General features: G+C 37.0%; 1 pseudogene; it reads left to right on the forward strand.

Moving 5' to 3' along the window:
* Positions 1-1,790: 1,790 nt before the first annotated feature.
* On the forward strand, positions 1,791-24,028 carry LOC124975175 (40S ribosomal protein S24-like; annotated as a pseudogene).
* The last annotated feature ends 331 nt before the right edge of the window (positions 24,029-24,359 follow it).

Below are 24,359 nucleotides of genomic sequence, written 5' to 3' on the forward strand. Positions count from 1 at the left end.
AGGAGCAATGGACATATAAACCTATGCTGTTGACGTGTATGCCAGTAAATGTCCTCAGCACAGGCTGTCCCTCTATATCTGCTCCTCTCCTCCTTCTTGGGAAAGGAAACCCTGATTTTATATTTTATATAAACTAGAGGAAACAAGTCATTGAAATTGCATTTTCTACCCTTCAATGCAGTGATTCAATAGGGTTCATGGTGTTTCTCTAAAATGCATGTTGGAGGTACCTCCCACAATAAGGGCATTAAGAGGTGGGTTTCTACAGTGACGATCAGGCTGGAAGGCTCCACCTTTGTGAACGGGCTTAATGTCCTTACATAAGACACGAAGGGGAATATCCTAGTCCCTCTTGCCCTTTCACCACTGTTCATGTCTTTTGCTCTCTGTGCACACAGCATTCTTCCCTCCCACCTTCTGCTCCCTTACCAGTCAGGACAGAGGCACCTAGTACCCTTCACCAGACATTGATCACCAACACATGCCTTCATCCTTGACTTGTCGGCCTCCAGAGTGTGAGAAATAAACTCCTGTTGCTTATAAATTATCCAGTCTGTCTAAGATATTCTGTTACAGCAGCAGGAGCAAGAATAAGACAAGAAGTTTGGCCTTGTAAATGCTTTCAGGTAAATTAATTGGAACTGTAGTTTTATGCTGAGCATGGTAGCACACACTTGTAATCCCAGCTACTCAGAAAGTTGAGGTAGGAGGATTGTAAGGTCAAGGCCAGCCCCAGCAACTAAGACCCTGTCCCAAAATAAAATTTTAAAAAGGAACATGGATTTAGCTCAGTGGTAAGAGCACTTGTCTAGTGTGTGTGAGACCCCAGGTTGAATCTGTACTACTGCCAAAAAAAAAAAAAAAATGTGATTTTATGCATAATTTCAAAGAATCATCCTTGTAGAGAGGAAGACCATTTTTTCCCCCACTTTTTTGATTTGCAGGATATAGAGAAAGTAGCTGGAGCACAAGGAGTCGTATTAGCCTCTAAGGTGACACGTGAAGATTCTCAGGTAGCCGCCTGGAAGGACAGATTCTGAAGTTTAAGAAACTCTGTAATCGTTATGTAAAGAACAACTTCCTATCTTTTTCAAAACAGATTATTTGTTTTTTTGTTGTTGTTGTTTTGTTTTGTTTTGTTTTTGGTCACAAACCATTAATTCTAAACTTAACGATTCAGTGTTCAGATACAAACATGCATAAAGGGTTGCGGGAAAAATTGTTAGGGACCATCTAACTTAAAAGATGACTGGGAAGGAGAAAAGATTCCCAAGAGGCAGGGGCAGAAACTTGAAGAATCTGTAATTTTCCAGTTTCAAAAGTGAGGAAATTCACTCAGCAATCAAATCTTATTTCTAGGATTCAGGGACTACATCAGTCTCCAAGCCATTCCTCACTGATGAGTTTAGATACTTCAACAGAGTTATTTAAATTTTATTTGATAAATGTTTCTTGGGGACCTAATTTAGCAGATATACTTTCTGTGCTCAGTAAAAACTCACTGTCCTTCACAAACCGGATCCAGTCCTTCTCTCTAGCCTTACTTCCTGAGAAGAGGGAACTGTCTTTATAAAGATTTAATGTGATAGAAGAGTGGTTTTCAACACATAGTGCCCTGTCTGAACTCTTTGCTGTATCAATTGTCCAAAATTCTCTTTTCTAGTTGCAGGACCTATCAAAACTCTGTCCATCCTTCTCTGGTGGGACTGAAAACGAAAGTGTCTGAGTCAGGTAAAGGTTGCTGTGTCCTATAAAGCAAGGCATAGAGTCCAAGCAGGTGGAGGAGAGCAATGACCTGGAACACCTTGTTCAGAAGTAAGTAGGAACTAACAGGCAATGGAGCGCTACAGACGGACACAGATGCTTCATTGAAGACTTGCCGCTGACTAAATCTGGGAGTAATGGGGGTCAAAATAGTAATAATACCAAGAAATTATAATCCATTCAATAAAATAGGAAATAATAAATGCATATTTGCATTTGAATAATGGGTTGCAAATTTTATGAGAACTGGACTATGTGCTTCATTTCAACAACTCTATAAAATCGTAATTGTAAAGGGAAAACAAAGTATTTCAAAGGAGAAATCTGCTGGACATTGTCTTTACCTAGTAATGCAAGTAAACACCAACCAGCAATGGGAACATCAAAACTGAGCATTATGTGATAAGAATCAATGAGAAGAATGCAACTCCAACTTTGTGGTTCTCTTGCTGGGTATGCATTCCTGAACCAAATCATAGGAAGTTATCTGATAAACCCAAAGCAAGGGACATTCTCCAAAATAACTGGCTTGTAATCTTTAAAATCATTAAAGTTGCATAATGGCACAGTAAGACTGAAGAACAGTTTTAGATTAAAGGAGAGGATGGAGATGTGAAAAGTAAACTCTAGGCTGATTAGCTCTCTTTTCTATAAAGGGCACTTTTGAATCTATTAGCAAAACTTTAGTCTGAAAATTCAATAGTAGTTGGCTGGCTGTATCACTAGACTCTATATTCAAGGTTTCAATCAACTTCCAAAATATTCTGAATTAGCTTCTGCATATTAGAGAAAACATTCTACCTTTGGCTTTTTGCGATTGATTTCTTTTACATAACATGGTAGTTTCCAGTTCCATCCATTTACTGGCAATGCCTTAAAGTCATTCTTCTTTATGGCAGAGTAATACTCCATTGTTGTATATATATCATATACTTTTATCCATTGATCTGTCAAAGGGCATCTAGGTTAGGTTCATAGCTTGTCTATTGTGAATTGTGCTACTGTAAACATTGATGTGGCTGCATCACTGTAGTATGTACATATATGAATATACCACAGTGACTCTCACCATCATGTACATCAAGACACTAATTTAAAAAATACTATAAGTAAATAGCTAAAAGATCAGTTGGGCAGAGGGAAGGGAATGGGGAGAGGTAAATGGGGAGGGGAAGGAAAAGTACTGGGGACTAAATTAGAACAAATTATATTCCATCCTTTTATGATTATGTCAAAATGAATTCTATTTTCATGTATAACTAAAAAGAACCAATTTTAAAAAAGAAAAATATCAAAAATATTCTGAAAAATAAAATTGTATGTACTAACTATGCAGATTTTTTTCTTTTTATTTCCTAAACAACAAACTATAATGCACCTATGTACATAGCATTTATATTGGCTTCGGTATTGTAAGTAATCTAGAGATGATGCAAAGGATTTGTGTAGGCTAGATGCAAATTCTACACCATGGTTTATAGAGAACTCAGGCATCTTTGGAATTTGGAACCTATCGTGGCACTGGAACCAATCCTCTATGCACACTGAGGAATGACTCTATTCATGTGAAGTGGTTAACATTCGGATTTAGATGTGCGTCCTGTGTGTAGGAAGGGGTACCATTGCAGGACATGTACAAAAGGTTTTGGAGAATGATGGGCCTCATATCCACAACTTACTCACACAATTTTTCAAGCAAAATTTTAAAAATCCAATGGCCTTAAAACTTTTCTATAAGTTTTATACAGTTTTAAAATAAGCTAAGCAGACCAAGTGCGGTGGCACATGCCTGTAATCCCAGTCACTCAGGAGGCTGAGGCAGGAGGATCGCAAATTCAAGGCCAGCCTCAGTAACTTAGGGAGGACCTAAACAACTTAGTGAGTCCCTTTCTCAAGAATCAAAATGCAATCTGTAAAAATAAAAAAATAATTTAAAAAATGTTTAAAAAAAAAGAATAAATAAATGAAAAAGGCTGAGGATGCAATTTGGTGGTAAAGTGCCTCTGTACCAAAAATAAATAAATGAGTAAATAATAAGCTAAGCAAATGAAAGGAAAAGTAAGATCATTAGAGATGTTTTGCTTTTCTATTTGCTTCCTTTTCACCCATTGCTGAATCTGACCCTCTTACCTGCCTTAGTTCTGTGACTTAGAGACTAGCACAATTATTAAGAGCACATGATCTAAATTTGTCTCCTATGGGTTTTGCTCTAAGATCCATGGCACATTTTATTTCTATGTGACTCTTGGTCACGTATTTAGCAACTTATTATCAGTTACCTCCCCTGTAAAAGAAAAAATAATAATGATAGTGTTTTAATTTTGGGCTTCTGGCGAGAATTAGATTGGCACACGCTTGCCAGAGGACTCACGCATGGAATGTCACCGTGAACAATAAATCTACTCTGACCCCTCTAGCTGACTTCTTGTTTCCCTGTGTGTTCTTTAGCTCCTTCAGCCACCTCACTGCTGCTCCACAACTATGACCCTCAAAGGGCCTTGGACATGCAACATCTCAGCCTCCTCAGGTGTGACTCCTCTCATCTACCTCCAGCTCTGACATTGCAGAATCCCCGGGAGAATGAAATACCCAGAGAGCTCTTGTCCTCTCTGCACTCACTGGACACTCGCATGCTCCTGATGAGGTACTGTTCTGTCCATTTTCCAAGACAGGAAACAGAATGAAGAAAGGGGAAGTTTGTTTCAATAGCAAATAAAGAGCATGATCTTGGGACAGTCCTTGTTCAAGTCATATATTCTTTCTACCACATTATGCATCCCTGTTTAACTGTGATTTCTAATCACTGTCAGTGTGACCTGGATGTTATGGGCATGCATTAAAAAGTGAGAGCAGGAGAGAGAAAGAGAATAAGAGAGAGAAGTGAAAGTTTAAAAGGCTCTCTGGGGGAACACATCTGTCTGTTCAACCTCTTTTAACAATTATGGAGTTCAGAATTTGAGCACTGTGGATAATGGGAGTCCAACTACAACCGAGAACTAAATAAGAAGTCTGAGATTGACACCCTGTATCCATTTCCGTCAGAAAGCTGCAGGTGATGGAGAACACAGAGGAACTTGGCGTCTCTGTGGAGGGAGAGCGCGGGTGAGTCATCAGATGTGGTACTATGGTAACAGAGAACAGGAGTGCCCGAGCAATTACTTTCCCAGAACTATCTAATAAGAGTCATGCTTAGCTGAATCTTCTTCATAGAATACATTTAAGCAAATATCTGGTGTCTGCAAGAGGAATCATCGCCTTAAAGTCATTGTGATCTAAATCAGCCAATAATTTTCAAACAGGGTTGTTTATCCCACATAAATCAGACACATATTCCTAGGAAGTGGGAGACAGGCACCTTTTGTAAATAAAAAAATGCATCTCAATCCCGGATGATAATAGAGTATCTTTTAAATTGTTCGGAAAGAAGTACCAATTTATACTATCCTTTGGAAATACACAAGTAAAATATGTGTGTTCTTCATCGCAAGCAGGTCTTAATTACATCTGTGGGCACTTTTCAAAACAGCGGTGTATAGGGAAAATATTTACTTTTACTCAATTTTTCAGTGCATATTTAAAGTCAAAATATTTTCTCTTCCTTTTAAGGGCAATAAGAAAATAAATGTTTTACAAAGCCTTCTCTGGCCCCTCTAGTGTGTTTGAAATTCACACATTGCAATGTTCTATAACAAAAGAAAGTTGTATCCATTCTTAGAGATTTAGAACTTTAAGTTCTTCATCCTCATATTTATGGCCAGTATAACACAATGCTAATAAAGATTTCCTGCTGGCAGAGTATCAGGCCTGAATCTGAAAGCACTGTATGATAGTCCTTAAAATTGTGAAAAGCAATTACACTGTTGATGCAGGAACCCTATGAACAACTTAGGTTAACCGGGTCCTTTGGTCTCAGACCAATGCCAGTCTCCAGTTTATAGGTGAGCACATCCCAGAGAATAAGGGAAAAACATCAGAGATATCTTTGTAAAGTTTTAGAACTTGGAGTAAATTCTCTGTTTCTATACATATTCAATCAAAACAAAAGGGGTAGAGTGAAAGAGAACAACTTCTCTTGAAGAGTGTTGTTCGCCAGTACTGAAATTAGAGACCCCATAAGGAAATGAGAGCTGAACTTCACAAACTCATGAGATTGACTTTCATAGCTAAGATAGTAGAAGGAGCTGATGTGCTTCCAGTAATTGGCATGTCAAGAATGAGGCATATGGATATCACTGAAAGTTGTTCCCAGCTGGAGCACCCCAGCTTGGATGATTCCACTCAGTGGGATTATTGCAGCAGGAGCCTACTTCCTGGGTCTTTGGGTGGTCTTTCCTCTATGTTCTCCTATTCCTGGTGCCTCCTGTGTGTATAGGTTTCCTCTTATAAGGACATCGGTCAGATTGGATTAGGGTTCACCCAAAGGGCCCCAATTCAACTTAATCACCTCTTCATAAACCTCTAAATAGTCACCTTCGGAGGTACTGAGGGTTAGAACTTCAACATGTGAATTTGAGAGAGGCACAATTCAGCTGTAACATGCTATTTGTTACTTTATACCAAGGAGTTTGCTAAGTGCTTTTCTAATATAGCAGAATAGCGAACACCTACCAGGTTGTCAGTAGACATTAGCCAAGAGCTTTACACGTGTTAGATTATTTAAATCTCACAACATGTTTATGTAGATCAAGCAATATACTGTCTATAGAAAAGAAAGCAACCGAAGGGAAGTTAGGTGAAATTTCCATGCTCTCCTACTTCAGAATGATTCAGGGGGAATTCTAACACAGTAACATCTGAGCTAGTTTATAATCTCGTCACTGCATGCTTAGAACTACCTGATCATCTATCTTTGTATCTAGGCTTTTCAAATATCCCAGTGATGGGAGACTTCCAATTAAGGTCCATGTGTTTCTAACTCTACTCTTCTTATAGTTCATGGGGATATGTGTAAAATGACTAAAGAATAAACTGCATATAGCAAAGTATATATATGTATATATATAATTATAAATGCATACATCTTTAAACATATGGTGAGATACATATATGTATATATTTATACATAAGATTTAGCTGTTTTATAAAGTGACTAAATTATTTTCACAGTGCAGAACTTGTTCTTTTTGGTGAATCTTATTGATGCTTTTTAATTACAGGAATTAAAGGACAACTGAAGTCACTATAAAAGGAGACTGTTGCTAACATGCATTGAGGATTTTCTGTGGCAGGACCTCAAACATTTATTTGCCTCCAATCTCCCTGCAAATTACAGAGGCTCAGTCCTTTACTGATAAGAAAACCGATTCCTGGAGACATTAAGTCACAAATATCTGCTTTAAGGAACTTGACCGATATTTGCAGAGTCTCCCATGAGATCCAAAATAGTCAGGTTAAGAAAGTTGGTTCCTACCAGAGTGGATGAGGATTTCACTGCCCTTGAAAAGCTGTTCTGTGACCTCTATAATGAAAAGGATAGTCAGAGTCCAGCACTAAGAGGGAGCTACAGATTAAATGAATAACCCATCAAATGTGTTGCTATGGTTTGAATGACTTTTGCCCATATTCAGATGTTGCTTGTGCAATCCTGTTAAGGTTCAGGACATTAAGAGTGTGTGAAGACTCCTTCCTTGTGAACGAGATTAAGTTATTACCAAAGGGGCTTCATACACCCCATTCTGCTAACTCTCTTTTCTACCTTTTGCCACGTGAGGACATGGCATTCCTCCCTGTGTGCTGATAAAGTAAGAAGAACCTTGCAGATGTTGCACCTTGACCTTGGACTTCTTAGCCTCCAGAACTATGAGAAATAAATTGCTCTGCTTTGGGAGTTATTACACAGTGTATGGCATTCTGTCATAGAAACAAAAATGTAATAAGAGAGACATTAATAAGTTGGAGATCACAAATCTGAGAGAGGTTGCAATTTCAGAAATTTTGATTACTGGCCAGCAAACTTCATGGTACATATGCATCAGCTGAGATGCTTATTAAAAATATTGACCCTTTCAGAAAATCATATCTAGTGAATTTTGTTAGTGACCAGAAATTCACATGCTTTAAAAATCACATACCCCCGGTAAATACCTCAATAATTAGTTCAGTGTATTAGTCAGTTTTAAAGTTACTATAACGAAGTATCTGAATAAGGCAACTTAATACAGAAAAGTAGTTTACTTAGCTCAGGGTTCTGGAGACTTTAGGGCATGATATCAGCATCAGATTGGCCCTGGTGAAGGCTTTATGCCAGATAGGATCACAATTAGGAGCACAGGTGAGAGGAAGAGATCACATCACCAGACAGGAAACCAGAGAGTGACTCAGGGATCAGGCTTGTTCTGGAACAAGAACTGATCCCTAATGACCTAAAACTCTCTTAAGAGGCCCCACCTCTTAAAGTCCCACCACCTGTCTTGGTGCCACATTAAGGATCAAGCCTCCAACACATGAATCTTGGCACTCAGGTAATTCTAATTAATATTGCAAATATATCTTTTACCTTACTAGAGTCAACTGAAAAGTCACTTTAGAAATCTTTGCTATGGCCCAAATACCCAGTGAGTTCAATTAATTGGTATGAGATGGGATCTAGGAATCAGACTATTTTTACATTTCTCCAAGTATTTTCAAAGGGTTGCCAAGGAATAAGAACCACCACTGGACTCTTACATATTATAAATGGCATTAGGTGGTTCTCAAAGACAAAACTAATTCTCCCAAAGAAGGGTTCCCATTTAGGCTGTTGCTCTTGAAGATACTTTCTTCCAAGTTAAGAACTACTTTCTTCATTGATGATATACCACCTTCAAAATATGATATTGTACTACTAAAAGATATTAATTTTAAATTCATTCTATGCAACAAGTTACAGACATATACATAGTTTTTGATAAAAGGGAACTGAGAGAAAAATGTGAAGAAAGTTCAGAGAAAGTGAAATTGATTAGAGAAGATTAGAAAAGTAAAGAAAAAGAAAGTTGGAAGAAACAGTATGTGTTATAATGTTTCAGGTTGAGTTAAACAATTCCTATGCATCATATTATTTAATGTTTGCAATAATACTATGATAAGCACATTGCTGCATACATTTTACCTGTGAGAACTGGACCAAATTCACATAGAATGTAAAGTGACCCATTAGGACTAAAATCCAAAGCTCACGGCATTGGTCACTGGTCATCATATTGTAAGATGTTATGTTGAAGCACATTCTCAGATGAATGGATGTTGAACTGTATTCCCATGAGATTTTTCCATGGAAGGAAGAAAGTTGGTCTTTATGATACCAGATATGAAGAAGAAATTCACTGGTATCAAAGTGAAAGAGAAGAACTGCTGGTGGAGATGTAAAGGACCTGAAGTAAGATAACAGTTACCCAGATGGGAAGCCCACATCCTTCCCTCTACCTCACTTCAGGGAAGAACTATTCTCCTTGAGATCCAGATTCCAGCAGGGCATGTGACACTCATGATGTTTACAGATTCTTGCTTTGTTTTTGTTCTAGTCGCACCTGCTCACTTGACAGTCGCTTTCCTACAGATTAGCAGTGTGGTGAGCACTCTCCCAAATATTGAGACCACACCATATGATCTCTGTCCTTACAGAGTCACCACCATAATCAAGAGGATGGAGGAACACATTAATGTAATGGGGTTTTATGATGAAATAAGTGAAGCCATTGATCTGAGGAGAGGAATGACAAGGTCAAAGGAAAGAAGGAAGAAAAAAAAATGAAGAAAAGAAGTTGATTTCATAAACACAAAACAGTTATATTGAGGAAAAAACCTTGAGACTGAAAATCAGTGCCTGATAGATTGTACTCTCCACAGAGAACCACCCTTCTCCAATTCCTCTTGACTTTTTTGTCTTGTAAAGATGAAGAGGCAATAGCTTGTTAAGCCTTATTGATGACCATAGAGTGAACCTTCACCTTTCCACACTTCCACTTAATCCCTCAAAAAATTCCCAATGGATGGAAGTTCTTTGTAAACCACCTATTTTCCTCTGAGTGCTATCATTATGGGTCAATTTATTTGAAAGTGTTTCCTAAAAAACATAAACTACTGACTAATAGGGATCTGCCCATGTATAGCAGAAATCCTAGGGTAACTATTTAGCAGTGCTGAAAATAATACACAATGTGCATGCACTTCTTTTTTTCCTCTTCTAGTCTGAATGTTATTTTTCTGAAAAATAACAAAATACAGGTAGACTTTTTTAGGTTCATTGAGTAGCTCTATTTTTTTTTTTTATTCCAGGAATTATTTTTGCTGGTTATTCCTGTTGGTTGGGACTACTGAAGAAGATAGGGAAATTAGCAAGTCTATCCTTCTGGTTTATCCTGAGGCTTCAGCCATAGTGCATAAGACCCTCAAATATTTGCTGTTCACCTATGCATGTCTCAGGGAATCAACTCCAAAAATATATATCTGTTTATACATCTTTATTTCAACATATTTTTACTTTGATTGATTTTCACATTTTTCTTCTGAACTTTATGACTTGGAAGTAAAATGAGCTTGGCACTGACCACTTGATATTAAAGAATGTACTGAACACTTACTCTTAAGAGAAAATTGGATCCGTGATGTGACTATTTTTATTTAATGTCAGCTATTCACAAAGTGTTACAACCTGCTTTTCTTAAGACTCTGCAGTTATGCTTATAGTGAAAATTCATTCTTGGTGTTTGGTGTATTCTTATACAGAAATTCATCTGTAAATTACCTGCAGTTTTCCTTTGGTACTGGGTTAATTTCCCATATAAATTTCTAATGCCATGATATGATTTACTCATAATTATACATTAAAAATTAATAAGAAATTAGTAGTGACTGGATGCTGTCCATAGTTTAGTTAACAATATCATACCAATTTCAATTTCATAGTCTAGATATTGTGTTAAAGTTATATGAGATATTACCATGGGAGCATTTTAGGGAAGGATACATGGATTCTGCATTACTCAGCTTTGAGTTACTGTAACAAAATACTTGAGGTAACTAATTCACAAGAGAAAAGATTTATTTAGCTCAGAGTTCTGGAGGTTCAAAGGCATGAGGCCTGCTTTGACTCAGTTCTGGGGAGGCCGGCAGGTGTTGGCAGGAGCATGTGTAAGATGAGTGCTCCCATCTTGATCCAGGAAGCAGAGACCTCAGTCTCTTCTTGTGCTTCCCACAGCCTCATTTTATTCACCTCTAAAATGTCAGTCAGTAGTAGACTGAGGTTTGAAATTAAATGAGAAAATATATCTGATGAACTTTGCCTAGAAAAGCTGCTAAAATATAATGAGCCATTAATTACACAAGATAAAACCAACATCAGCAAGGAAGATCTGTGTTGAAATGTTTACATGTTTCTCTACCACACATGCTGAGCCTAAGGCAAAAACTGTGCTTTAAGGTGTGTTTTTCTGGGCTTCCTAATTCCCTACACACTTATATTCCCAATAATGGTTTAGAGATGGTTGGAGGTTAAGTTACTGATACCTGGAAAAGAAAATGAATCCCTCTTCTGTCAACTGCCTATTATAATATCTCTCTAGTGGGATGCTCAGTCCCACTGACCACAGGATCAAGACCCAGACATGTTAGCTAAATAGATGATCAGTCCAAGGCCCTTTGATAATGCAAGAGGATAATCCTTTATGTGTCCTCCTTCACAATTAAAAGAGATAATCCATTGTAATTAGACAGTCCATTGGATTTCATCTTTCAAATTAAAAGCAAGCCCTCTAACTTTATAATCTGAAGAGCCAAGGAGTAACATTATTCCCCTCATCATAATGTAACAACACAGTAAAGTACCCTTTTGAAAACTAACACTAAAGCTTCCTCATGTTTGATTTTCTTTTGTTTTGTTTTTATTTGTTTCTTATCCAATATTGAGAAGGCCAGAACATTCCTAATGACTATTGTCATTATGAACAGATTTATCTGAAAAGTGCTTCTGAAGCTGTATCTCAAGCAAACCAGGAATCCTAACTAAATCAATCTAACATCAACCCTAAAAATCATATTTGTAAAAGGTTGAATTAATGTAAATATGTACCACCTATTTAATATATTTTTAAAATAAACCACCCCTCTCAAAAGAATGGACCCATTCTCTTCTTAGTCAATATGGAATCTCATCCCTCTGTTTATAAGTTTCAGAGTCTTGTTTGCATTATCAAATCTCCTTTGTTCACTATAAGTCACAAAGTAGTGGTTGTAGGTTGAAAACCGATGTGGTACCAAGATACATTTGTTCTTTCCAGATATATGGAGATCGATTCTAAATGCATATTTTGGCCTTGATTTCCATAACTGTTCCACATACATTGACAACCATCTTCCCAGGTTTTAATTGCATGGGTCGTTGATGAATAAAATGAGAGAGGAGCTTCCACATAAACAAAGGGATGCTGATGATACACAAAACATGTGATATTTTTTATTTCCCCCTATTAATACTGGTGTTGTCCCACCCAATGAACATTCATGATTTTATCAGGGAATCCTAAAAAGGCTGAGACATCTGGAAGTAAAATGATCACGTACAAAAGACTTGTACAGAAGTCTTTACAAGGTAACAGTGGGAGAAAAATTTCTTTTCTGATAGGTAATCCCTTTGACAATAACGAAATCATATTTTCAAAATTGTTCATAACTCTGGCTTATTTTCAGTGAGCTGATCGAGTCACTAAGATGTTGAAACCTATGTACAGCCTCAATCTACACTTTTCCACTTATTTCCTGAGAGAGCTCAATAAGTCATTTAGCACCTGAGTTCACAATTTCATCTGGAAAATGAAGGAAATTTAAAAAGTTTTCCAATTATTATGTTGATAACATGATGCCAGGGAGCAAAGCTGTTTTGTAGCTACACTTAACATGTGAAGCTATGACACCTTTTTCCCCTTGAATGATACTAAAATTGGTTGCCTGTCAGATTGTTAGGATGGTTTCAGTGTGTCATCTCTAGCATATTCGTTTATGTCCTTGGAACCTAAGGATCACATGAGAGACCTAAAGGGCTAACTATATTCAAACATCAGAGGCTCCAATTAAAGACATGTGGGCGGAGGGAGCAAGGGGTCTGACATATCAGCAAGTGTCTTCTGCTATCTCTGTTCCTCCCTGCCAGGTGGTGAGTTCCAGCATGTGACCCTCCACTCGTCCAGCATGGCGACTTCTCTAGGCGACAGTGCACCCTCTATAACCCAGACATTGGAGAAATATCAGGTGAAGATGTGGGGGGTAGAGGCTGGTAATGTCCTTTCACCAGTACATTATTTCACCTAAGATTCCCCTTACATGATCCTGCAAGTTCCTCTTCCCTGGTACAAGGGTTTTATTTGCCCTGGATGGCTCCATAATCAATATCCAGGATGGCCCTCTCCAGTGATTAGTTTATGTTTTCTGCTTCTTTTTTTCTCTAGAAACACAAATGTTTCTCTCACTAGCTTAAGTTTCTGAGTTAATTTTGGGCTCAGCTAATAAAAAAAAAATAAAAAGATTATATTTTTAACAGTCGCAAATGATGTAATTGAAGAGGTTGAGATTAGCATTTTTCTTTTTTCCTGGAAAACAACTGAATGGTCTCTAAAGTGACCCCATTTTAATTTAAAAAGAGACATATTTTATATGGTGACCACTATTACCCTTACCTTCCTTTCTCATAGGAATCATCCTAATTTCATAGGAAAAGATTTAGGTGTAATGGTTAATTTTATGTGTTTACTTGAGTGTGTCATGGTGTCCATATATTTGATCAAACATTGTCCTGGAGGTTTCTATAAGAACAATTTTGGATTAAAATAACATTTAAATCACCAGACTTTTATTAAAGCACATTGCTCTCCACCATGTGGGTGGGCATTTTTCAATCAGTGGATGGTCTTAACAGAACATAGACTTACCTTCACCAGACAGCAAGGAATTCTGCCAGTTGGCTTTCCTTGGATGCAAACCCCAACTCTTGTCTCAGTCTCCAGCTTGCTCTTCTACACAATTTGATTTTGGACCTCACAAGTCTACTCAATTCTTTGAGGTAATTTCTTAAAACAAATTGAGATGTGTATATAAAGAGAAGTAGAAACATAGAAAGAGAGAGAGAGAGAGAGAGAGAGAGAGAGAGAGAGAGAGAGAGAGAGAGAGAGAGAGATCCTGTTGGTTCTATTTCTTTGGAGAACTCAGATAAGACTGAAAAGTTCACAGTTCTTTACCCTATGAGCAGATATCAAATTAAATCTTTACCTGGACTCACTGCTATAGACTAACACACATTTTATATCCAAGATACCTGGCTTACTATTCATCAAAATAAATATTCTTGCTGATCGAGTGCAACTCATGCTTCTGAGATAGAATTTAGTCTTGTAGCCTGCTTGCATATGGTCTTTGCAAACTTATTTCCCACTGTCTCCATATTGTCACAGGTGCAGTCCCATACCTGCTTTCTCACACATGAATATTTTCCCAGGCACCTTAGAATTAGTTTTGAAGCTCTACAGATGAAGGTGGGACTTTAACAGAGATGCTCTTCTTTCACATGCCTTAACTCTTAGCAGTGATTTTTTTTCTTTTTTCTTTTTTTGTTCTTTCTAGATATACATGACAGTAGAATGTATTTTGGCATATTGCACATGCATGAATTCTTCCAGTAATGTACATGAAGTATAACTTCTTCTAATTAGGATCCTATTCTTGGGATTGTGCATGATGAAGATTTACCCTGGTCATATGTTCAAATACAAGGATAGGAAAGTTATGTCCAATTAATTCTGCTGTTCTACTGTCCTTCCTATTCCCCTCCCCACCCCCCTCCCTTCATTAACTGTAATTTAAAGTTCCATGTGGTTAAGGGATGCCCCATTCCATGTGGAGGTAACCAGGAACCTACTCAAACTGCCCTGAAGTTCACAAAATTAAGTGCATCTTTATGACTTTATTTTTTCACAAATCCAAATTTCTATTTGCTCATGTCATAATTTAACCTAATTTGGGGGTGTGAAGTAATGTATTTGTTAAGTAGATGATGTCTCATGGCCCTGCAGGATTAAAGTGGATTTGTTTGTTCTAATTTTCATAGATTTAATCTTAACAAAAGAAGGTTTTTACCCTCACTAAATTGACTAGAAATGTAGGTAATACAAGCTATTACGTAGGTAATAGCTTCCTATACAAGGAAAAGTGGGTTAAAGCTACTGATTGTATTTCAGAGTAAATACCCTCTGCAGGCTTCAAGTTCCTCTAGCCCTATTGATGCACATCATAAGACTAACAAAGTTGACTAAGCTATAAAGAAGAATGAAATTCTGGCATTTGCTGGTAAATGAATGGAGTTAGAGAATATGATGCTAAATGAAATAAGCCAAACCCAAAAAGTCTAAGGCCAAACGCTGAATGTTTTCTCTGATATGCGGAAGCTAATTCACAATGGAGGGGAAAAGGAAGAGTTTCTTTATATTACGGAGGGGAGTGAAGGGAGGAAAGGGGTATGGGAGAAGGAATGATAGTACAGTTAAACAGACATTATTACCTCATGGACATGTATAACTGCATGACCAATGTGATCCTGCAACATGTATAATCAGAAAAATGAGAGATTACACTCTATTTGTTTTCCACCAAAATATATAAATGCATTCCACTGTCATGTACAACTAATTAGAATAAATAAAATTTTAAAAAATTTTTAAAAGATTAACAAAGCTTTTCTTCAGATAAATAAATACACCACATAAAAAGTGGGTAGGTCTAAACTTGTGTGTTGGTTAGATGATTCAATATTTTCTTCCCTTTTCAAAATTATTTCAACACTAAACTATTTAAGCATGTCATTCTTAACCATATTTGAACCAAAGGATAATATCAAATATTTTGTTGTTTTTAAAGTTGCTTTCCCATAATGAGTGTCCATATCTTTGCTCTTGAATTTCACCAATCCCATAGTTGTCTGAGTGATAACTTGCTGAAATTTTTCATGAAGAAAAAAAAAGATATTTGAGTGGTTCACAAGACTACTAAAATAAAGATTATCTGCATGCATTTTTTTTCCTAAAATGATTTTTGCACATTGTGGAAATAACTCTTTTTTTTTTTTGGTTATTTGCAGTTTTTGGGGTACTGGAGATTGAACCCAAGGGCCTTTACCACTGAGCAAAATCCCTAGTCCTTTCTTGTTTGTATTTTGAAACAGGGTTTCACTAAATTGCTGAGGCTGGCCTTGAACTTGAGATCCTCCTGCCTCAGTGTCCTGAGTGCTAGGATTACGGGCATGTGCCACCGCATCCAGCAGAAATAACTCAATATTGGTGTTTATTTGTATGACATGAAATGTTATTATCAAAAGAGGATTAAAAAGTTAGAAAGCATGGTTTCTGAAGGCCTAAAGGCATGAGAGATCAGATCATATATTTACTTTATTAAAAATACAAGTTAATAGCTCGATTTTCACAATGAAGAATAGATACACAGACTAAAATTCTCCCTGTAATATACAGTCGAAGTTAATAATGAAATCCTCTCTTGTAAACTGATCTGATGTATGCAGTTACAGATAGGAGAAGGTGGCAACAATATGTAAGACTTTGACATTAGGAGCCGTGAAGGGGAGCATTATTTTTTTTCCAGTTCGTCACTCCAAGTCAGGAAAATCCTTCCCCAAATTTATTTACTTCATTTCTTCAGGAAAGAGTAATAAACAGTTTGTTGCACCATGTTTCCCAGTATCTTAGTCATTTATTCAAAATTTTTAAAAAGACAAGGAAGCTACATATTTTGAACCACACACACACAACAGAACACTACTTAGTACTAACTGTGTATTTATAGTCTGTATTCTCCACTGGCCTTTATACCCATTGTAACTATGCAATTATTGAAAGAGAAAATTTCCAGAGAGGTATCCTAGTGGGCATGTACCAGAGCATTGTAAGACCTACACTGAGTATCTGCTCTATCCCTGGGAGCACTCCATTTGAATTATACTGGTGGATACACAGGGATATACCATTTTACCAATGGGCAAATCAAAGTTCAAATAAGTTTAAAAACACATGTTCATTCATATTTTACTTAATAAATATTACTGAGTAACTCATTTTTAATTTGGTAGTACAAGTCATTAAATTGCAAAGACAAATTTCCAGAATTCTTTGACATTTAAAGTCAAGTGAGGGAAGCAAGTATTGATCAAGTAATCCCCAAATAAATGAATAATGAAAAGATGATAAAAAGTGCTGTAGAGGAAAAGAATGCCATTCTAGGGCTGGGGAGATAGCTCAATTGGTAAAGTGCTTGCCTTGCAAGCACAGGGCCTTGGGTTTGAACCCCAGCACCGCCAAAAAAAAAAAAAGAATGCCATTCTATGAGAGCATATAATAATGAAACTTGACTGAGTCAAATGGACCATGGAAAAGCTTTCGCCAAGAAAATTATCATTAAGATGAGGTGTGAAAAAAAAAATGTGGATTCTAGGATGGGAGCCAGGAATAGTTGGACTGGTTCAAGCCCTGCCAAGAGTTTGCTATGTCATTAGAGAATTATTTTATGATTTTTAGAAAGCAAAATAAACCAAACTGAACCAAACAAGGTCTTAGCAGGGTTCTTAAGGTCTGCTTCAGTTCTAACAAAGAGCCAAACATATTTTATATAGTGACTGACAATTTACTCCTTATCATATGAAGGAGCAGATAGGAATCCTACCACCTCTTCTAGTTAAGATCTCTGGGCAGAAACAAGTCTCATGGGCTTCAGTATTACAATTTTAAAAATTGACTCATGTATTCTTAGCGATGGCCACTGAGGAGGTATAGACCATCTCATTCTTTGTGAACAAATATCTGGCACTTTGTTCCTAAGTCTGCAACAAAGGAGATGCTAGTTGACATTTTGATGCTCCTCAATACTTTTACAATACCAAAATATCTCTTCAAAACATTCTATGCCCTTCTCACTCTTTAGGGGAATGTGTTGGCTAAATGATTTCCTTCTTTCTAAGCAAAACTATTCAAAAGGTGCAGGGCATGTGAATAGACTACCTGGAACAAGGTATGAAAAGACAGCCAGAACTACAGGAGATCAGAAGAATAAAAGCAAGGTATTCACCACACCATAACCAGCAACATGTCCCCCTGAGCCAGTCTGGCTTAAGGTCCTGACCCTACTCCACCTGGAGAAATCTCATCTGCAAATGAAAGATGCTTCTGAGCCTGCCATAGCCCTATAGATATGTCTTTGGGTAAGATCCAGGAGGTAGTAAAATCAGGAATCATAAATTCCGTGGGTGCTTATGCCTCCTAACAGAGAAAAATATGGGAGCCTCTGAGTGTTGCAACTGTTTCCATCTGTTCTCTTTATGTGTAACTGATGTAAGAAATTAGTGACTGCCAGAAGTCACTTGGTTTGCAATTACAGTGTTTAATGATATTAGTATAAACTAGGAAAATGAGCTAGTCTATTCTAGAAAGGAAAGCACAAATGAAGGTGAAGTCAACTTTTGAGATGCTATATCACTTATGACATCTTTTCTCATTACCTGAAGCAAAGGAATGTTCACACTTTACTTATACAGCAGATGGAAAATCCCTAAGACCTGCTGATACAAGATGAAGGGATCTTTCACAAAATGTTCCGGATCCTGTTGATGGGCTGTAGGAGTGACTTTCTCTCATAAGGGTCAAATGATTATGTGAAACAGAGTTAACAATAACAAAACTGGTCCTATTACAAGTTAAACTTTAACCCCCAGTACTTGTTCATGTATCAAAATGAGGTGCTATGATATCTATCCTTGTTTTAAGTCTGAATCGAGAGGCCAAGCATCCTGCAGGTCTGACTTTCAAAGCCTCCCAAACAGCAGTAGAGCCTTCATGTTTATCAAATACTACCTTCAATGAGCCATTCCAGAAAAAAAAGGAGGCAGAAAAATCATCTGTGGCATGGACTTACTAATATCTTCCCTGAATAATGCACAGAATGATGATATGTGGAAAAGTCACAGAGGTTGTGAATGGTCTAGGTGAACCAAGTCGAATACAAATATAGGTGGTCAAAACATGTGGATTTTCCTAAAGCACAAACACAGAGTTTCTTTTACAGAAATTTTTTAGTTGACAATAAAAGAAACCAAAATCTACAAGATAAGCAACTGTTTAAAAATTTTGTTTGTGGGAGGTGGTTGGATTATAGCAGAAATGTATGCATTTTGGAAAAAAACTGGATATGAGTTTGAATGGCCAATCTGTCACTTACTAACTGTTTCACTTACTTAAATCCCTTTGGGAAGTCATTTAGTCTTCTCAAAATCAAAAATTCCTATTGGCAAAAGAGAAATTCCAACTATCTCATTATACCACAGTATATATGTTCATATGAATATGAAGACTCTGACTTGCAGTGGGTGATTTAAAGCCTGGTCTTTCTCTTTATTCAAGTTCTAAACTTTTAAAAAAAGACTTACTATTTGTAAGGTTCACTGAAAATCTAATGAAAATATTCTTATAAAAATTATAGACTAATAATGTCTTTACCACACATTTCTGAAGAAACAACCCAGATGGTGTGTTGCCTATAATAGACCCATGAATTGTTGATGGCTTGGGCACTGTTGAGAGACACTAAGAAGGTGAAAGACAGAGGGAATGTTTAGAGTGTTCCAAAACTTCTTCAGAAAAATCAAGTACAAATGCACACACTATCTCCTATTAAAACATTTAATAAAACATATTTCTTGGAGTCTAATTGTATAGCAACCAACACATTCCTTAAGAAATGAATTCCTAGAATGTACAACCATAATAGAAAAACAGATGAGCATATTTGCAGCAAAACATTTGATTCTTCTGCACTTATGTTAGTATTATCAAAGCTATGGGTTATTGCCTTGTGTTCCCAAATTTAACAGCTCCCCTGATTCTGAATGCACAGAGCATCTGCACGTGGTAGAGAACTTTGATATCACAAAATCAGGCACTTGGAAAATTTCTATCTCTGGACTCCTAAACTAATAAGTGGTATTTTGTTGATTTCTTCAGGCACATCATCCTTTGAAACCTCCAGATATTAAAAATATACTTAATTGTACATCTCTCCTACTTAGTCATTTAATGCAAAAATCCCTTCAATCATCATTTTATTTGGAGTTTTTATGTGAATAAAATATTAGGAGAAATTATCTTTATATACAACTTAGTTTCACATTTATTACAATTAATGATTATATTATCAGTATCCATAGCTTCTGCAGTTTTACTGAACATGCTAATGCAGGAAATTATACATAGTTATTTTTAGCTGTCCTTTGATGAAAATATTTCTGAGAAATGTTTATTTTAAAGTATTAAAATTATTTTTAGAGTAAATAATTCTAACAAAGCCTTGATATTCCTGACAATCTTCTAACCTTAAGGGTACATTTTAAAATATATCTTTAGCAAATAATGGAAGGAAAATAACTGTAACAAAGTCTTTGAGAAAGAAAGGCATGAAGTTTTAGATTAAACTGGAATCATACATATTTAAATGTGATGTAAATCAAAGATATATAATAAACTATCCTTTTTTAACTCATAAGCAAAATATAATTCTTACAATAATTTCACCATCAAAGATACCATTTTTTGGTCAAACTGAGTTATGGAAGCTAAGGTGTGCAATGAGTCACTTGTATCATTAAGGGTTAATCGTATATAGAGGTTAAGTTGAATATAAAATTGCATTTGGAGCTCATAGACACTTTAATAAATAGGTGTCTTTTGAACACAGCCATTACTAATATGTTTGCTTCACATTAAGGATATCAGGCTGCAAAGGACCTCTGAATGGAAAAAGCAGTTCTCATTGGAACACTCTGCTTTCCATTGAGAAATAAAGTCTCCCATTACATCTTTCATCTCCCACATGGCGTAGGTCAGATTTTGCTGTGCATTAATCTTTTAAATTACCAATGGGACCGATCTGTATGAGGGTGGAGAACCATTTGTAGATGAGAGCTGAATATTCCTTCTGAGGGCATGCATATGCTTTCCAGGACTCAGAGTCAGAAACAGTGCATGTTAAAAGCAATACAAAAATCCAAACACATGAGTTTTACCTCCATCCCTGCCAGGGGTCAGGAGAAGATGGCATCTCAGAATATTTCAGGTGTGGGACCATGGAGGAATGGGATTTCCAGTGGACTGTGGCCACCAGTTTGGTTTTTGTTTTCATTTCTTATAGTTTAGCTTCCCTCCTTTTTTATTCTTTCATATTTATTTCTGTAAATTAGTATACTAACATATATGTTAATTGTATATACCACCAACTATATATCAAGCCTTTTGCTAAGAGCCATGGATTTAGAGATGGTTGAGAAAAAAATAATTGCCACAAGACTTGTGTTGGGGGGACTTGCAAGTAGATTACTAGACACCAGGATGGTAATAGCTCTGAGAGAGATAGGAAAATTGCAATGCAAACTCCAGAAAGGGGCTAGCTAACTCAGGTAGAGAGTGAAGGAGGTTTTGGAAGACTTGTGAGTAGAAGTGAATTTTTTTTTTTTTCGGCGATACTGGGGATTTGAACCCAGGGCCTTGTGCTTGCGAGGAAAGTACTCAACCAACTGAGCTATATCCCCAAGCCCTAGAAGTGAATTTTTAAATGTCAAGCATTCTCTGGAGATTCCCCTGGGAGAGCCATAAGCAGCCTACTCTGGAGAGAGAGATTTTCTCAACTACTAATCTGCCATCATTCCATAAGTAACAAATGGCAGTGGAAAACTAATCACATAGGCAACAAGTTGATGGTACCTTGTCCAATGAGTGTAACAAACCATGTGGAACTCACCCTTGAGGGAGGGATTAGAGAAGGTAAAAAGAGATTACATCTGATTTAAATACTCAAGTATAGGAGCTGGTCTGTAAAGGAGAAAGGGAAGTTTATTCCAGAAAGATGTTTGAGAGAACTGGATATGTTTGTCTCTTTTTTCTAAAACAGTGTATCCAAAGTTCTGTTTCTGTTGGGGAATATTAAAACCAATTATTAGATTTTACTGTGAATCAACACTAAAAAGCGTCTCAGGGAATATAGTTAGATTTAATGGGAAAAGGACAATACATTCTGGACTAGACAGTTTTTCACCACTGTGATCAAGATATCTGGACAAGAACAACTCAGAAGAGGAAAAGTGTAATTTTAGGCTCCTAGTTTCAGAGGTCTCAATCCATGGTGAGCCACCTTCATTGTTCTGGGTACCAGGTGAGGCAGAACATCACAGTTGGAAGGGTGTGGAGAAAGCAAACAAAGCTTCTCAGCTCACCATAGCCAGGAAGCAAAGAAGCAGAGAGAGAGAGAGGCTGGAGACAAAATAAAAACCCAAAGTGCACACCCACATGCCTAAAGTTACCACTCAGTAATCATTCTAATTATTACCCAGCAAGTGGATACATGAACTGATTCGGTTATCATTCTCAGAATCTAATTATTTCATCTCTAAACATTCCTACATTAACTCCTGAGTTTGGGCAGGGACACCTCATATCCAAATTGTAACTCCTTCCTTAAGGAGAAGATAAAAGATATTAAAATATAATGCCCACTTGTACAACAAGAACAAGTCAAATTTTTAATAGCCCACAGGGTTTTCAGAATGAAATTATAATTAATAAGAATAGTTTTTTTCTCTCCTCTTCTTCTCCTAAGCATCCCTTTCTTAGCATATATGTTCTGAACACTTCATTTATATGTCTGTGAACATCTGAAAAAAAAATACAGTGTGTTTTAGAAAACAGATATTGAATGAAAAGATGTTCCTTGGTGTCATACATTAGTTTCATCCTACTTGTGGCCCTAAAATCTGAGGCACAACAGGCAAGCAAACAAATGAGTTTCTCCACTCTTGCCTAACTTTCATGTACATGATACATAAATAATGTAAAAGGATGACTTCCAGACTGGTTTGCTTTCTTTTTCACTCATTTCCTGGTGCCCTGACAGAATTCTGAGAGCACCGTCATTGTTTTATGAAAACAGAGCCACGTTGAATTTTCGAGAGAGGTAAAGCTTATTTGTATAACTGAGTTTTCAAGAGAGGTAACAGCTGATCTATTCTCAAGTTAGGACTCCTATGCTGCTTAGTATATTTGGACACCATTCTAAGGTATAGATTTCATCCTTATCACAAGTCCATGAGCTCACTTCTATTATCGTCTTTATTTTTAGGAGTCATAACAAAGAAGCAATGTGCAATCATACAGTAGTGCAGCCTGGGCTTGAACCTGGGTAATGATGCATCTGTGCTTCTCATCATTGTTCTAAAGGAAGAAATACAGGTAGAAGAATCAAGAGTATGCACTTTAAAATGCCTTTCTCTGTCCCTCCAAGTCCAAGTGATCGAGATTGGGTTTAAAAAACAAACTGTTCTTGATGGTGGCTGATCTTCCCTGGCTACCTGAGGATCATTCCATCATTCCATCGCTATGGTTTGGATGTAAGGTGTCTGCCAAAAACTCAGGTATGAGACAATCCAAGAACATCCAGTGGTGAAATGATTGGGTTATGACAACTATAATTCAATCAGTGGATTAATCCCTTGATGGGGATTAAAGGAGTCATAACTGATGGTAAATTGTGTGGCTGAGGAGGTGGGTCCCCGGGGGCATGCTTTGGGGGTATATATTTTGTATTTGATGGCTCTAGTCTCTTTCTCACCTCCTGATGTGATATCCTGAGTCACTTGTCTCCACCACACTCTTTTGCCATGATGTTCAGCCTCACCTTGAGCCCTGAGGAATGAGGTAGATGTTTATGGACTGAGACCTCTGAAAACATGAACCACCAAGTAAACTTTTCTTCCTCTAACATTGTTCTTGTTGGGTCTATTAGTCACAGCAGAAAAAATCTGATGAAAACTGTCATCATCGTAAACAACACTGTAACTATCTGGACCAAGGAAGTTCTCAACCAACTGATACTCCAGAGGAAACTAATGTCCTTCGCCCTGGAAAAGTAACAGAACCTAAGACAGAAATGCAGGAAAAATTAGCCAAAATGTTTAAGATAACACCAGATATCATTTCTGTATTTGGGTTTAGAAACTATTCTGGTGGTGGCAAGACAACTGACTGTGACATGATTTAGATTCTTCAGATTTTATAAATGAAATGAACCCAAACACAGGTTTGCAGAACATGGCTTGAATGAGAAGAAAAAGACCTCAAGGAAACAGAGAAAGGAACACAAGGACAGAATGCCGAAAGTCTGAGGAACTTCAAAGGCCAGTGTTGGTTTTGGCAAAAAGTGACCTGGAGATTGGATTCAGGAGTAAAGAGTCTGCAGTGACGTTATCTGCAGTCACACTGTGAATTTTTTATAAGGATTAATAAACTGTAAAAGCATAGTTAAGAAACCATGTGTCTAGCTGTGTTTGTGTGTGTGTTTCAAACCACACTCTCCATACACTAGAGGTGCAGATCCACCGAAGGTGAAAATGAACCAGATATTTTCTCTGTTGTTGCACTTGATTCCTGTAACATCTCTGTGTCATGGTTGAGTCAAGAACTGAATCCAGGTTGGTCTGTACAGAGAAAGAGATGCTACAATGAGAGCATTTAACAGAAAGCAACACATTTACT

Source organism: Sciurus carolinensis, unplaced genomic scaffold (genome assembly GCF_902686445.1).
Source record: "Sciurus carolinensis unplaced genomic scaffold, mSciCar1.2, whole genome shotgun sequence".
Lineage (NCBI taxonomy): Eukaryota > Metazoa > Chordata > Mammalia > Rodentia > Sciuridae > Sciurus > Sciurus carolinensis.